The sequence below is a fragment of the Pongo pygmaeus genome, chromosome 22, assembly GCF_028885625.2.
Source record: "Pongo pygmaeus isolate AG05252 chromosome 22, NHGRI_mPonPyg2-v2.0_pri, whole genome shotgun sequence".
Taxonomy (NCBI): Eukaryota; Metazoa; Chordata; class Mammalia; order Primates; family Hominidae; genus Pongo; species Pongo pygmaeus.
Genome location: NC_072395.2, coordinates 44,176,582 through 44,194,019, shown reverse-complemented (window position 1 = coordinate 44,194,019; position 17,438 = coordinate 44,176,582). Strand labels below are relative to the sequence as shown.

Sequence of the window (17,438 nt, the reverse complement as noted above, 5' to 3'; positions counted from 1 at the left end):
TGTAAGGTTCAGAAACCTAAGTTGATTTAGGGCCAAAGTGGGAATACATTTGTCTGTGTACCAATCAGGGTAAGGCTGCGGTTAGGGGACAGCTGGACCCAGGGAAGTTAACACGATCAAATGCTCTCTGTCTTTCATCCCTGTGTTCCCTGGATCAGATTAGTTCTTCTCAGGCCAGCTTGAACCAAACAGAAGCATGGCTGCCAGCAGTTTTAGGCTGATGTCCGCAGTTTTAAAAGAAAAAAATTCCCAAGGAAGTTCTCTGATTAGCTAATATCGATTGTGAACCCACCTCTGGACCAATCACTGTGTACAGGGCTTGAGGTTCAACAATGATCCCAGCTGGATCCTGTGCCTATCCTGTGGTTAAGGATGGTGGAAGAAGTATGGAGGTGCAGTACAGAGGAAAACGTTACAAATAAAGGGGGAAAGGAATAGTCTCTTCCACCAATCCTATGCAAAAAAAAAATACCCATCAGAGAACTCGATGTCCTGTTCTGTAGGGCATCCTAATCAGAAAATACAATGATAAACCCCCTCACAGTGTAAGTAAGAATGAGAGTGAGCGCTCCCTGCCCTAAGGGGTGATGGACTAGCATTGCTTTAAAAATAATTGTTGGCTGAGCACAGTGGCTCATGCCTGTAATACAAGCACTTTGGGAGGCTGAGGTAGGTGGATCACTTGAGGTCAAGAGTTCGTGACCAGCCTGGCCAACATGGTGAAACCCCATCTCTAGTAAAAATACAAAAATTAGCCAGGTGTGGTAGTGGGCGCCTGTAATCACAGCTGCTCAGGAGGCTGAGGCAGGAGAATCGCTTGAACCCAGGAGCCAGATGTTGCAGTGAGCCAAGATTGTACCACTGCACTCCAGCCTGGGTGACAAAGTGAGACCTTTTCTCAAATAATAATAAGAATAATAATTGTCACTGTATTAATGGGTAATGGATCTATGACTCGTCATGAAGAGGAAGGCAAACGTTCGGTGGCTGGTTTGAATCTCTGGGCTCAGTGTGGGATAAGTCATCTGTTCCCTTCTCACTTACTTTCTAGTGCCCTCGGGCTGGAATTGTCATGTCCATAACTCATCTAGTCCAGTGACACCAGAGAGAGAGTGAAGGAAGAGGGTGGATGCACTGAACTCACTCTTATGCTGCCTTCATTTTCAAATAAAGTCACAGTAAAGAGTATATCTTTTTTTTTTTTTTTAAAGGGACAGGGCGACAGCTCTGTCACCCAAGCTGTAGTACAGTGGCACAATCATACCTCACTGTAACCTTGAATTCCTGAGCTCAAGCAATCCCTCTCTCTAGCCTCCCTGGTAGCTGGGACTATAAGCATGAGCCACTGTGCCCAGCCAAGGAGCATGTTTTTATGTCAGTCATATATGTATACTTGCATGCACATATATGTGTATGTGTATATACACTTACATGCATGTATATGTATATATGTATACATGCCAAATGTATACACATGGCTGTCTGTCTATCTATCTATCTATCTATCTATCATCTATCTATCTATCTATCGTCTATCTATCTACTATCCTTTCTTCCTCAAAGGAATCTATGATAATATCATCTGCTATTAGTTTAATAGTTGGAAGAGGAGCATGTCTTAATGAACTAAGTATCACCTTTAGTTGTCGTATCTGTCATTAAATGTCTTACTCATTGGGCTTTTGAGTGGTTTAATGAAGCAGTGATATTTATACAAGATTTTATATCTATAGCCAAAATCTAAAAGGCTTTCTTATTTGGGGAGGGGTTACTATTCAATGGGAAATATTTGTCTATGAGATAGTTTATGTGGATTTTATTAACTCTTCTTAAATTGTGAAACATGCCACACATTCAGAACAGTGCACAGCACATTGACTGTACAGCCTACTGGGTAATGTGGCCATCACCAGCTCGAGAAATGCAACATTAGCAGCTCCCAAGAAAGCCTCCCCTCCCATCCTCAGTCACAATTTTCTCCCTGCCTCCTAAAGATAACAACTGGGCCTGATTTTTATGGAATCATATTTTTGCTTCTTGTCACACATTTAGTGCTTGAGTATACATTCTTAAGCACTGTAGTTTAATTTTGCTTGTTTTTGAACTGTATATCAGTGGAATCATACTTTATTAAGTATTCTGGGTCTGGCTTTATTTCCTCAACTTTTCTCTTGGGTGTAGCTCTAGTTTGTACACTTTAATTATTATACAATTTTATGGTATAAATAGGCTATAACTTCATAATCCATTCTACTGCTGATGATCATTTGGATTAGTTCCAATGTTTGACTATTGTGAATAGTGCTACAATGGACTTTTTTTGGAGATACCTTCCCCAGCACTCATGTCCGTGTATTTCTTGGGGTGTATTTCTAGAATTGAAATTGCTGATTTTTCATCTTTACTAAAGTGCCTGACCCAATTACACTCTCCCTAGTAGGATAAGGGAGCTCCTCTTGCATTATGCCCTCAGAAAACCTTGGTGTTATTAGTCATTTCAATTCTAGCTCTTCTGGTAATAAGTGGATTTCCTGGTTTGAATTTACATTTTGTAAATTGAAAAACCAGCATGGCCAAGCTCCTGTTCATAGGTTTATTGGTCATTGGAATATTTTCTTTTGTGAACTGCCTGACAAATGTCACTTGTCATTTTTTATTTGGTAGTTGATGTTTTTCTTATTGATTTGTACAGTTGTGTGCGTGTGTGTGTTTTAAATTATTCTGCATAATATCTCCTTGTTGGTTGCATGAGTCACAAATATTGTCTCTCTGTGCGGCTTGCATTTTATTGTCTTGTTTATTTTTTAAGTAAATAAAGTTTTTACCCGGAATGTAGTCAGAATTATCAGTTACTGGCTTTTTAATGTCTATCCTATTAAAAAAAAACCTCAGGATTACCCATAGCTACCTTGGATTGCAAAGTCTAATATAAATTAGTACTTTGAAGCCTTCCTAGATAATACAAGGACATTAAAGTATATTAACTCCTTTTATTCTCTACTGGATTATAATATATAGTAAATTTTTTTCTGTCATACTATTCTAAACATCTAAGACATTATTGTTAATTATTATTATTATTATACTTCTGTCCATCTTAAATTATCTTTATTTCTGCTGCATATAGAATTCTCAGTTGGCAGTGATTTTCTTCATTATCTTCTGGCATCTGTTCTTGCTGAGAAGTCGGCTCTCTGCCTAATTGTTGCTTCTTAGTACAATAGCTCATCAGTCTCCTTCTTGTTGCTTTTATGGTTTTTCTCGCTGCCTTTGGCTTTCCAGTTCCACTATGACATGTCTAGGTGTAAATATATTTTTATTTATTCTGTTCAGGGTTTGTAGGACTTCTTGAATCTATGGGTTGGTATCTTTTTTGCATTTTGGGAAATTTCCAACCTGTATCCCTTCAGTCCAGTTCTCTGTTTTTCTTCATATTACATTCTTTCATTGTCTTTCCTCCCTCCCTTCCTTCCTTCCTTCCTTCCTTCCTTACTTTTTCTTTCTTTTTCTCTTTTGACAGAGTTGTGGACTGTCTCCCAGGTGGTGTGCAATGGTGTGATCTCGACTTGTTGCAACCTCTGCCTCCCGGGTTCAAGCAATTCTCCTGCCTCAGCCTCCCGAATAGCTAGGATTACAGGTACCCACCACCATGCCCTGCTAAATTTTTGTATTTTTAGTAGAGACAGGGTTTCATTATGTTGGCTGGTCTCAAACTCTTGACCTCGTGATCCTCCCCCCTCGGCCTCCCAAAGTGCTGGGATTATAAGCGTGAGCCACTACGCCCAGCCCTTTCACTGTATTTTCTATGTCTCCTACCTTCTCTTTCTTTCTTTGTTTTATTTTTGTCCCTTTATGCTTCATTCTGCCAACCTAATCTTGTGAAGAGGAAATACTATTTGTTCACTCAACAAATGTATTTATTTTTAGGTCCTACTGTGTGCTAGGCAGTGTCCTAGGTACTTGGGATACTTTGGTGATCAAAAGAGGCAAAGACCCTTGTCTTTGTGAATTACTATTAAAAAATAAATAATTGTTTATTAATTGTAATGAGTTATGTCTTCATTTTAAATGAATTAATTAAGTTTAACTTAATGAGTCAGTGTGTTGGAAGTGGGAAATGATATTTTAAAAAAGCAAAGTAGACCTGCTTTGGATGGGTGGGCAGTTCTGGGAGGTAAGCGGGGTAGATTAGGGTATAGTGATGAGATGGTACCATTTGAATGAAGACTAAAAGAATGTAAAGAAATTAGCTAGCAGCCTACCTGGAATGTTCCTGAAAGAGGGAGTGTGTCTGGAAAGTTCAGGGAACATTGAGGAGGCCAAGTGTGGCTTCAGTGGCATGAACAAGGGGAGAAGCAGCAGGAGATGAAGACAGAGAAGTAATAACGAGGCCAGAGGGGTGACAGGCTTTGTGGGTCCCTCTAGGGAGTTTGGCTTTTACCCCTTGAGCAGAGGAATGATGTGATCTGATTTATACTTTAAAAGGATCCCCATGGTCCTGGATGAGGATGGATTGTAGAAGGACAAGAGTAGAAACAGGGAGACTTGTTAGGAGGCTTTGTCGTAATCTAGTAGAAAGAGAATGGTGGCTCAGATTATAGTGGCAGCAGCGGGAGGGGGTGAGAAGAGATTTGGATTTGCACATATTTGGAGAGTGGGTGCAACAGAATTTTCTGACTGATTTGATGTGGGATGTGAAAGAAAGGGAAGGCAAGTATGGCGCCAAGTATTTTGGTCTGAATAGTTGGGAGGGTTCAATTGCCCTTAGCTCAGCTGGGAAAGGCGCCTGGAAGATACCCAGAGGGTGTAAGTGCACAGTGCGGTATTTGATTGTGGAGTCTAGGGGAAAAAGCACTGGCTAGAGACATGCATTGGGAGTTGTTAGCATGTGGACAGTATTCACAGTCATGAGACTGGAGGGGATCTCCAAGAGTTGTAGGTTGATTTCTCCAGAAACAGGCAAGAAGATGGCATTTAGATGATCTGCAAAAGAAAGAGGAAGGAAGCAGGACTGTGTGGAGAAGTCAAACAGTGATGTAGAACAACCTGGCTAGAAGCTCTGAAATTAATACTGCCCATAATCCTTGTCCTGCAGAGGCTGATATGACCAGTCCTTTATCCCCACCACACTCAGTCACCAGATATGGGCTACCCTGGGATGCTGCCCTCTTCCCTGAGACAGATCCTGCAGGAACTGAAGGCTCGAGGCTGCCTTCTGACCACAGCCCCCGTAGCTGGACAGCAAGTCTTTCCTTGGGTTAAGATCGGGACAGTGAATCTACATATCTCCCTCATTGAGGACCGCAGTGTAAAGAAAAGAGAGAAGAGGGCCAAGGACTAAGCCCTGTGGTTCTCCAACATTAAGAGGTCAGGGAGAAGAGGAGGAACCAGCAAAGGCAGCCAGAAAGGCAGAAGAATTTATGGTGTCTTGGAAGCAATTGAAGAAAGTACACCAGAGCAGAATGCGTGATCAGTCGTGTCAAATGCTGCTGCTAGAATAGGTCAAGTACAATGAAGACAAGAGAGAAACAGTGGCTTTATAAACCGGGAGGTCATTAGTGCCCTTGCGAACAGCACGTGGTTGGATGGAAGACTCACTGGAGTGGGTTTAAGAGAGAATGGGAAAAATAAGGGAACATGGCAAATACAGATGCCTCTTTTAATATTTCTGCAAAAGAGAAGGAGAAAGCAGCAAATTTTCATGCTTATAATTTGATGATGCGACCAAGTAAAAGATGGGCCAGGGAGTTGAGGGAGGGAAATTAATGATAGATGATGGAATCTACACTTCTTTTTTAAAAATTTTAAAAATGTTTATTCATTCATTTATTTTTTAAAGATGGGCTCTTGCTATGTTGCCCACGCTGGTCTCGAACCCATGGGCTCAAGCCCCATCCTCCTGTCTCGGTGTCCCAAAGTGCTAAGATTACAGGCCTGAGCCACTGTGCCCAGCTGGAATCTACATTTCTTAAGGAGGAGCGTGAAACATCGAAGATATGAAGGGATTCTTGGAGTGTGTCTTATTCCATTGGTGCTGCTATAACAGAATACCACAGACTGGATAATTTATAAACAACAGAAATGTATTTCACAGTCTGGAGGCTGAGAAGTCTAAGATCTAGGCAACAGCAGATTGAGTGTTTAGTGAGGGGCTGCTTCCTCTGGGCAGCGCCTTGTGGCTGTGTCCTCACACAGCGAAAAAGATGAATGAACTCTGAGACCTCTTTTTAAAAAAGCACTAATCCCAATCCTGGGGACTCCGCCCTCATGATCTAATCCTCTCCCAAAGGCCCCCACCTTAGAATACCATCACCTTGGGGGTTAGGATTTCAACATATGAATTTTGAAGGGACACAAACATTCAGACCCTAACAGAGTATGAGATTGAGTGGTGTGAAAAGATGGGAGGTGTGAGCTGCGGGGGGGATGCATGACAATGATGGCACACGGGCAATTGGTATCTTTACTCCTTTTTGTTAATAATCTGTGTATTTCAGAGATTTGGCATGCAGTGTCTTGAAAATCCTTAGTGAATGTATAAGTTGAAAACTCCAAGTGTTTGTGTATTATTGACATAAATGTCTATTTCTCCTGTTGTTCCTTATTTCTTCCTTTGCTGTTAAGGATTCAGAAGGAATTGGTTAAAAGGACTTTTTTTCTATGGTTGAAGAAGAGACCTCAGACCTGGGTGGTTTTGATCTTGCTTCTTGTCTTGTATTATCATCACGGGGTAATGAATAACCGTTATTCAAATCATCCAATATTTGTTGAGAGTCTACCACGTGTGAAGCCCTCTTCTAGGCACTTGCAATAGAATTGTGAGCAAAATGGATAAAAGTGCCTGCTCTTGTGGGGCTTATGTTCTAGTGGAGGAGAGAAACAATAAACAAGAAAAAGAGTAAAATAAGAAAATATTCAGCATGTGTGTAAAGGAGAGAAAAATAGCCGGGCACGCAGTGACTCACAGCTGAATCCCAGCACTTTGGGAAGCCGAGGCGGGCAGATTACTTGAGGCCAGGAGTTTGAGACCAGCCTGGCCAACATGACAAAACCCTGTCTCTACTAAAAATACAAAAATTAGCCGAGTATGGTGGCACGCGCCTGTAGTCCCAGCTACTCAGGAGGCTGAGGCAAGAACATTGCTTGAACCTGGGATGTGGAAGTTGCAGTGAGCCAAGATCACACCACTGCACTCCAGCCTGAGCCACAGGGCGAGACTCTTTCTCAATAAATAAATAAATAAATAAATAAGAGAAAAATAAATCAGGGAAATAAGAAAGGAAATGTGCCAGGGATGAGGGGTGGAGGTGGTGGGGTGGGGCCACTTGCCAGGAGGACACCTTCATTGAGAAAGTGATGTTGAACAGAGACCTCAAGTCTAAGGTTACCTTCATATGCGGAAGAAGAACAAGTTTGCACGGGAGCAAATAGACCAAGTTGGCCACTATCCTTAAGAAAACAAAAACCCATATTCATGCCAAAGGCCAAGAATATTGTTTTTGGTTATTGAAATGGAATGAGTCAGTAGTATCTGTGTGTATGTGTCTACCAGACGGGTAATGGGCAGTTCATTTGCCGCTACCTTTTTTTTTTTTGGTGGTGGGGGAACAGTGTCTGGTGGGTGTTTCTGCAGGAGACTGCTGACCTCAGACCTGCCGACCTGACTAATTTTTGCCAATGGAAAGTTATGTGTGTAAGGGATTACAGCTGTTCTTTAATGGGCTGAGTTCATCTGTGGCCAGAAAAAGAACAAAGGCTCCCAGGGTACAGGGCTTTGGGAGGGGTGAGAAGTCTGAATCATAAGCCTGAGCCTAAGCAAGGTGTGTGAAGTTGTTGAGGCTGAGAAAAATAAAAGTCAGAGATGGCTTATCTTGGCGTCCGCCAGCCCACAGCAAGGATTCTCAGCTGGGCAGGTTGTCAGCGTCGTGGTCCCATGCTGAGAAATTCCCTTTCTCAGAAACCAGGCATCCGAGAGTATAGGATTGAGCTTTTGTGTTTTAGGTGATGTGGTGAAGTGTTTGTCAACTTGCTGGCTGAGCCTACTCCACACCAGTAGTAACTCTTGGTGCCTGTGCCAGGAACTGTGTCATCCCTGTGAGTCACCTGTCATGTTTTACCGGGAAGTTGGGTGGTTCAGCTGCGAGCAAGATTCTGTTCAGTATGTATTTCTTTTGATTGTGAACCAACATTAGTACTTCAGGGAGGTATTATAAATAGGTCAGTGTAAAATATCCACCAGCCGTTAATTATCTCAGTCCAGAGTTTGAACTTGCCTCTTTGTGTGGTGGGGGTGTGGAGGGGGGGTCCTTGGTTCTGTGAAAGGGCCCCGGGAATACATTTAGGAATCTCCCACACATGCATTATGCATACTATTTGCCTCTTGTGCAATTTAGCTGGCTCACGTTAGATACCTTGTTCACTCACCTTTCTCAGACGGAGTGACGATTAACTTCCAGGAGCTTCATGACAAACCCTAAAATATGTTGCTTGCCTGCCACATTTGTCCTTAAGAGGGGATGAGGTTCTCCATGAGTAAGTGTAGGCTTTGGGAGTCACACTCAACCCTCTGACTTTGTGAACCCAGAAGCTGAGATTCATGATAAATCAAAGGGTAATACTAGTAATAATAAGGCCGGGCATGGTGGCTCACACCTATAATCCAGCACTTTGGGAGGCTGAGGTGGGCAGATTGTGTGACGTCGGGTGTTCAAGACCAGCCTGGCCAACATGGTGAAATCCCATCTCTACTAAAAATACACAAATTAACTGGGCTTGGTGGTGGGCACCTGTAATTCCAGCTACTTGGGAGTCTGAGACACAGAATCGCTTGAACCCAGGAGGCAGAGGTTGCAGTGAGCTGAAATCACTCCAGTGCACTCCAGCCTGGGCAACAGAGTGAGACTCTGTCTCAAAAAAAAAAAAAAAAAAAAAAAAAAGATAAATAAATAAATAAAAACAAATAAATCAAATGTAAGGATGTCAGGGTTGTTAATGACAAGATTGTAGCCCAAATGCAGTAGTGAGGTTGGAGAGAGCTGGGGTCCCAGCTTCACAGAGACTAGGTTAGAATTTTAGACCTGCCTCTTAACTTGTTGAGTGGCTTTGGGCAGTTCATTTCACCTCTCCGTGCCTCAGTTTTCTTCATCTGTTAAATGGGTCTAGTAATAAGTAGTACCTTGCTGAATTGTCATGAGGACCAGGTATAAAATTGAATGAGCAGCCGCTAGCCTAGTGGCTTTCACAGAGAAAGTGCTCAGGAAATGTCAGCAACTCATTGTCATCAAAGTTGTCTTCATATAACTTTATGAGGGAAATGCTCTTATTCCCATTTTACAGATGAGGGACTGAGGCTTTATGAAGATTAAGGGATAGGCCTGTGACTGGAAGAGGAATTCCTGGCTGACCCACAATTCTCACTTAGACTGCCTGGCACCCCTGCTTACGTCTTAACTCCTGAAATTACTGCGGGTTGAGGGTATACCTGAATGTGGTCAGTTAACATGTGTACCATTTAATATTTGCAATTAAGAATTTGGGTTTGATTCATTTCCCCCACTGTTAGGGTTTTGGACTCATATCTGACCCTTTTTGGTTTCTTGATATGCTTTGAAATTTGGGGTTGGGATGGGTTGGTGGAAGCAGCTGTTCCCTACTGCTGTGCCTCCAGCATACTGTGCAAAGGTGTGCCTTGTTTTGTCTTCATAATTGTGAAAGATTTACCTTGATAGGTGAGGCAATGTCATTTTATCTCCTACAATCAGAGAAAATCACTTATCTGGGCGTGCGAGGATCATGGTGATATGACAGGAAGAGTTGGCTTATTGGAAGTCTTGGTTAATGTGTGTAAAGTTTTGATTACTTTTGTTTTTAGCAGCAACTTTTTTTTTTTTTTTTTTTTTTTTTTTTTTTTTTTTTGAGACAGAATCTTGCTCTTTTGCCCAGGCTACAGTGCAGTGGCATGATTACAGCTCACTGCAACCTTCGCCTCCCGGGTTCAAGCTATTCTTGTGCCCCAGCCACCCAAATAGCTGAGATTACAGGTGTGTGTCACCATCCCTGGCTAATTTTTATTTATTTATTTATTTATTTATTTATCTATTTATTTTTAAGTAGAGATGAGGTTTCATTGTGTTGGCCAGGCTGGTCTTGAACTCCTGACCTCAAGTGATCCGCCCACCTTGGCTTCCCAAAGTGCTGGGATTTTAGGCATGAGCCACTGCACCAGGCCAGCAGCTTTTTTTTTTTTTTTTTTTAAAGCTACATATATGTGAGCCAAAAAGTTGAAAATGATATTTTTGGAATCTTTTTTAAAAGTTGTGGTAAAATATATATAGCATAAAAGTTGGCATTTTAACTATTTTTAAGTACACACTTCATTGGCATTAATTACATTCACAGTGTTGTACAACCATCACCACTATCTATGTCCAAAACTTGGATATAAGTGGAATTATGCAATATTTGTCCTTTTGTGTCTGACTTCTTTCACTTAACATAATATTTTGAAGGTTCATCCATGTAGCAGCACAGATCAGAATTTCAATATTTAAATGGCTGAGTAATATTCCATTGCAGAGATATACCACATTTTGTTTATTCATTCATCTGCTGATGGGCACATAGATTGTTTCCACCTCTTGGCTATTGTGAGTAATGCTGCAATGAATATTCACAGACAAGTGAAAATGATGATATTTTGTGGCATTAGGAAAGATGCACTTTTTTTTTTTTTTTTTTTTTTGAGACAGGGTCTTGCTCTGTTGCCTAGGTTGGAGTACAATGGCGTGATCCTGGCTCACTGCAACCTCTGCCTCCTGGGTTCAAGTGATTCTCCTGCCTCAGCCTCCTAAGTAGCTGGGAGTACAGGCACTCACCACCACACCTGGCTAATTTTTGTGTTTTTGTAGAGATGAGATTTCGCCGTGTTGGCCAGGCTGGTCTTGAACTCCTGACCTCAGGTGATCTGCCCACGTCTGCCTCCCAAAGTGCTAGGATTATAGGCATGAGCCACCACGCCCTGCCAGAGATGAACTTTAATTTCTTGGTATTCCAGGGGTAGACCTTTCCTAACTGAGGAAGCCTGTATCTTTGACCAGGTTGCTATCTTAACCCCTTGGGCACATGTGGATCTTTCCCCTGCATTCTTGCTGAGCCTGCCTCTGTAATTTGTTTGGGAGGACACTGGCTGCTGGTGAGTCAGACTGCCTCCAGCCATCCGGGTTTGACTGCACCCTCCCTCCCAGGTCTCTGGGCCCCTTGCTTGCTTGTCTGGGGCTGAGCCAAGAATTTCTCATGTACCCACTTTTTATGGTTTGCTTATTATTTCTAGATGGGCTCAATTTATATTGTTTTTTATTTGTATGTGCCTTTTGTACTAGGTTGGGGCCCCAAATTATATGTGCATACACTGCATTGAATGTTCATTTTATGGAAATATTTTTTAAAGGAGGTAATAATTGAGTGGAACATACAGCAAGTTTATTTCTGTTGACCTGGGTACTGAGCTGAGGCTGTCATGGTTTTATTATGTGAGCTTGAACAAGTCACTTACTCCTTCTGACTTCAGATGAATGAGTGATTTATAAGACCTCCTTTCTGCCCTTACATATAGAGGTGTATGACCCTAAATGTGTCACCCCTATGTTAGGCCCTTTAATATTTTGAGATACAAGTTTGTTTTATTCTCTGATTGAAAGTAACTTTTACATGTTTAGTTTTCATTTACATTAGGGAAGATGGCAGCAAGTACTCCTAGAGTGAAATCAAATGCCTATGTTAGTGGAAGGGAACACAAGACACGTGGATTCTCATCAACACGTTTCCCTAGCCATTATTCATTAGAAGTCACCTAATTTTAATTGATTATGTGCCTGTGGTTAGTACAAAACTCTGTAAGGTGTCATGTGTTACAAGCAGGTCTGTAGGTGGGGTCCTTTTCACTTCACCATCCTACCCCTGTGCTAGATGTCTCCTCGTATATTGGGCCATTCTTGCATTGCTATAAAGAAATACCTGTCACTGGGTAATTTATAAAGAAAAGAGGTTTAATTGGCTCATGGTTCTGCAGGCTGTGCAGGAAGCACGATGCTGGCATCTGCTTGGCTTCTGGGGAGACCTCAGAAAACTTACAGTTATGGCAGAAAGAGAAGCAGGAGCAGACATGTCACGTGCCAGAGCAGGAGCAAGAGAGAGATGCGGGGAGATGCCACAAACTTATACAACCAGATCTTGCGAGAACTGACTCACTATCACGAGAACAGCACCAGGGGGATGGTGCTAAACTATACCACCAGGCCCAACCTGCAACACCAAGAATTACAATTCAGCATGAGATTTGGGTGGGTACAAATATCCAAACTATATCACCTTCTTAGCCAATGTCATTCTCCACTCCCTGCTCCAGTATATTTTGGCACCCCCAAAATTTTAAAGTGACAGTTACTGTATCTTAGTATAAAATGAAAATCAAAATGATTCCCACCCATGAATACCATTAAATACCATTAAATTGGTTGGACCTGGTTAGTGTCGGGCCTTTGTGGCTCACCGCGTCCACCCTCACAAGGGTGGCCTGCTACTTCCCCACAGTAGGGACTCTCTGGGGAAGCTTAGGGCTCAAGAGGGTGAGCCCTCTGTGACCCCATCGGGAAGGGCCTCCGTTCTGTTATCCGACACATAACTAGTGCCAGAGCTGCACTTTTTACCAAAATAGCACCGTCAATGTGAAAACATTGAGAACATTATAAATGCTAAGATTGTTTAAGATACAGGGTTGGCTTATTTCCTGATTGAAAATTGTCTTGACATGTTTAGTGCCCATTTGCCCATTTAGAGACAGTGTTGGGCATGTGCCCAGTCCAAAGCCTGTTAACCCATGCATTCCATTGCCAATAGGCATCTATTATTTTAAGTTCCCACTTTACTGAAGGGTAGGCAGAGGGGCTTGCTCTGAGTTACTCTTCTGGTTGTCGTTGGACCCTGGACTTGAACCGGCTCTTCTTATTTTGTATCTCTCATGACCAAATGAGGCCTCCCCGATGGGATACTCCCTGACCCAGCTTTTTCAAGAGGCTATACTGAGGATTATAAAGCTATCAGCATTCTTTGAAGAAATGGCAGGACTGAAATTAGAACTTGACTTTTTGTCTTCTTAGTTATTATATATTATCTTACTTCTAGTGCCAATAACAATTATTATTGTTTATTGCTGCTGAGCAGGGAGGTATCTGAAAGGTCCCAAACTAGGAAAAACTTCGATGCTTTTACCCCCGTGAACACATGCACCATTTGTGCAAGGCACCCAGGGCCCTTGAAATTAAGAGCCTTACTGTGTGTGTGGGTGGGACAGCATCTGGCCCCATACAGTTTATTGCTGGTGGGAGCTAAGAGCTCACGGATGTTTCCTCGGCCTTCTTTGTTACCTTTATCTAACTCTAGTTGCACTTCCTCTCTTTTCCCCTCACCCTTTCAGTTACAAACCTGGCTTCGCTTACAAGAATGTGGGCTACCAAGGAGTCCTGACCCTGTTGACTTTGACTTGTTAGATGAAAGTTGTTCTTCAGTAAGGAAATCTAATTTGGGGTAATGAAAGCAATGGGGGCTTTAAAATCATGGAAACATATAATTGGAAGATAGAGCTCAGAAGGCAGAGAAATTAAATCGAACATCATCATTTTATAGTCAAGGAAATTGAAGCCCTTGGATTTTAGGGAATTTGCCACACAGTCCCTGCAATGCATTCTGGAGGTGGTGTTTAAAAGCTATTAGAGTTTCTTGACCTCTTTTTGGCTGGCCCTCTATTTTTTAAGAATATCTCTATGTATTTGTTAGGTATTCTGTTTTCAGATAGAGAAAACTACGTAAAGAGTCTCTAAGTTTGGTTGGCATAAGGTTTACTTTGAAGTTGTAAAACATTCTTGTATCAAATCAAATTTAATGAAGACTGTGTTTTAAAACTTTGCCTGAAAAGGTGAACCTTGTTTGTCTCTCAGAGAAAAGAAAAGACCCCATCCAGGGCTGAAAAAAGTGTTTGCAGTGTTTTCAAACATGTCCGTATTCCCTAGCAGACCCTCAGATTACCTAGCATGGGAGTGTGTGGGATGGATCCATATTTAGACCTTTCATCAGTTTCAAATATAAAAAATTGATTTTGGCAACCCGTTGGTAGTCAACCACAAAATGTATTTATGAAAAGCCTTCTGCATTTCCACAGCAGTTCCAAATATGGATTCCATTAACAGGATGCATATTTGGAACTGCAGTTATGCTGGGAAATCGTGTTTGGATTCAGGTAATTTGACAGTGTTAACACCCCTGTTGCGTATCACCTAACATGAAGAGGAGGGGGAGACTCTTCCCTGGCTTTGCTGCTGATAACACTGTTGCTAGGTGACATAGGTAGGACGGGGTTGATGCCAGCACTTCTTACCTTGTTTTTGTTCTATGAAGGCTTGAAAAGGTGGAGGTAAGCTCCATTGTGGCTGATGGCTTCAAATTCGCAGATCTTGAAGACACCTTGATTCCTGACCAAGTTGGTTCTGGAGACCCCTGAAGAGAAATCTAGAAAATGCTTGCTTTTGGAGTCATCTCTGTCACTGAGAATGCAATTTGAAAGGAATTTTAAAGCCCAGCTATTGTAGATCTAATATATATATAGAGAGAGTGAGCAAGCTAAACACTGAGTTAAAATTTTTGGAGAGAATACGCTTAAATAAACTCTCCATACGTTTTCATTTCTGAGTGTAAATCCACTTGACAAAGGGAAAAATAAGTTTAACCCTTTGTGACCTTTTCTCCACATGCCACATATTGTTTTCCAACATGAATTTATTTTTTATATAGTCCTCTTCTGTCTGTTTAGCCAGCTCTTGTGCAAATATCCACTAACAATTCACATACCTTCTAAGGGTGTCATGGTTTACAGTTTCTCTGAATGTTCGTGCATAAATCTTTTCTTTTGCGGTGATGTGTATTATTTTTGTATCATTTAGCATCATCCCCAGGTTCATCCCGATCTTGAGAAATTAACAAAAAAGTCAGCTGTGCTCCCTCTACTGGTTGCATTTCTTTGGAGCAGAAATACTGTACATTTGTGTTTAAGTTCATTGCTGCTGATGGGGCTTGGACCTGTGTTCACATTTTCTTTTCCAAAATTCGCATGACTTTTAAAAAGCAAAACTAGTGGCTTTCAAAACTGCAGGTTAAGAAACTGGTACCTTTAGAGGGATAGGCGTCTTCCTTACTGCCCACTTGTCTACTAGTGTTGTGGGGGAATCTTCCTGGGCAGGAGGACACAGCCCTTCTGCTATAGGAGTAAATTCTTGGATGCTAAGTCCTGCTTCCCTCTGAGGCCCAAGGCCAATGCCTGGGGCCCCTCCAGTTCTGATATTGCTGTATTTTCACCACTATCAGGTAAGCCGTTCTGTTCAGATCTGTGAAAACCTGCCTACCACTGTATGGAGCCAGCAGGGTTTTTATGTAACGTGTTCACATGTTGCTCAGATTCTTGATCTCAAGGTATTCTTCTCTAGAAGCATCTACAAGGGGACCCTTTATTTTTGGGCCTGAGAGATAGGGAAGAAGGTGGGGACTATTTGGTTTAATCCAACATGTATGTATTGCATCCCCACCATATATGTAGCTTTAAGAAAATTCAAGATGAGCAAACCTACTGTTCCCCACCTCCCCTTCTGAGAAACACTAAGTAACAACAAAAAGCTCTTCTCCCCGTCCATGCAGAAATTAAATAATAATATCAGAAAGAAGGGGAAAAAAAGTATATGCCCCCCCCCAACCCAGAGCTAAAAGAAACCTTAGGTAATCATGAGACCAGAAAACCTGTAGGCAAGATGTGCTCCCTGTGTTAGCCCACTGCTCTGATGCTCTGACCGCTGACTTCATGGTGCTTGCCTTCCTCTTCCCACGAGTGATTTGTAACATTCTTTTCTATATGCTGTAATGAGATGAAGCGCCTTCCTGTTCTGTGTGCAGTAGTTCCAGCGTAGACTCATAATTGTCAATGGAGAAATGACTGATGGGCCTCGATGAGGCTGTTTTGTCTCTGTATCTGTCACATCTCTCGCTGCACACCATGTCGACTTCCCCGAAGTACGCGATCTCTGATTCTCAAGCCAGTCCCGCCTGGCTTTACATCCTCCTTCTCCCATCCCGTTCATGATTGTTTTCATCTAGATTCAGCATAAGTCAGTAGCTTGGTGAGTGCATGGATGCCAAGGCTGCACCCAAAACCACGGGATGCTTTCCTGCCTCTGATCTCAGTGTCTGCTTTCTTCTGACCCCATATGTATGGTTCTCAGTGATTGAATGCTGCATAGTGGAAAAGGAGAAGTGTTGTTTCATGTTTTTATAAGTCCCTGGAGAGTCTCTTCAAATTCATAATGCTATATGGAACAGATGGAATACATTAATTAAATGACAGGTGATAGTGAAACTTCTAAATCAGGGTTTCTCAGCAGCAGCACTATTGGCATTTGTGGCTGGATAATTCTTTGTTGTGGGGGCCTGTTGTATGCATGATAGGATGTAGAGCAGCATCTCTGGACTCTGCCTACTAGAAGTCAGTAGCACCCCCCAGCCGTGACAACCAAAAATGCCTCCAGATATTGCCAAATGTTCCCCGGAGGCAAATTCACCTCCAACTAAGGACCATTGCTCTATCCAAACATTCTTGTTTTTCTTCATTCTGTTTGTTTGTTTATTTATTTTCAAGACAGAGTCTCACTCGGTCACCCAGGCTGGAAGTGCAGTGGTGTGATCTTGGCTCACTGCAACCTCCGCCTCCCAGGTTCAAGCAATTCTCATGCTTCAGCCTCCCAAGTAGCTGGAATTACAGGCGCACACCACCATGCCTGGCTAATTTTTGTATTTTTAGTAGAGACGGGGTTTCACCGTGTTTCCAGGCTGGTCTCAAACTTCTGACCTCAGGTGATCCACCTGCCTTGGCCTCCCGAAGTGCTGGGATTATAGGCGTGAGCCACTGCACCCATTCTGTTCCTTTAGATGTGTTTGTGGGCACCCTTTTGTTTATTTGCTTAATTCATTTATCAGGTAGTTATTAAATTTTCTGCTATACCAGCCTTTATACCAGCCTATATTCTTTACCAAGAATATAAAGATGAACCAGGCATCTCTTTCTTCATGTTCATATACGTATGAATATATATATGTGTGAATACATGTGGATATATATGAATATATATAAAATATATATATGGATATATATACATATATATTTGAGTCAAGTTTAAATGTATCTGAAAGTTCCCTTTTTGGAGTACTGTTTCCAGGCTGCATCCCTGGCTGGCATTTGAGTCATTATGACTTCTTTAATGAATGTTGGGTTTTTATTTTTGTAGCCTGTGTCTTTGAGGAAAGTCCCTTGGAGTATGGATGAGTATCCTTAGTTTTTGGCACAGCTT

General features: G+C 42.1%; 1 protein-coding gene across 10 annotated transcripts in view; it reads left to right on the top strand.

Annotated features, from left to right (window-relative positions):
- TIAM1 (TIAM Rac1 associated GEF 1) overlaps nucleotides 1-17,438 on the top strand; it is a 485,833-nt gene that overhangs the window by 240,465 nt on the left and 227,930 nt on the right. For 3 of the 10 annotated variants that reach the window (XM_054468478.2, XM_054468482.2, XM_054468479.2), the window contains exon 3: nucleotides 3,521-3,637. The exons of the other annotated variants lie outside the window; for them this stretch is intronic. The gene's annotated coding sequence lies outside the window, so the exon portion shown is untranslated. The remainder of the gene's footprint in view (nucleotides 1-3,520; nucleotides 3,638-17,438) is intronic. 10 annotated transcript variants of the gene reach the window in all.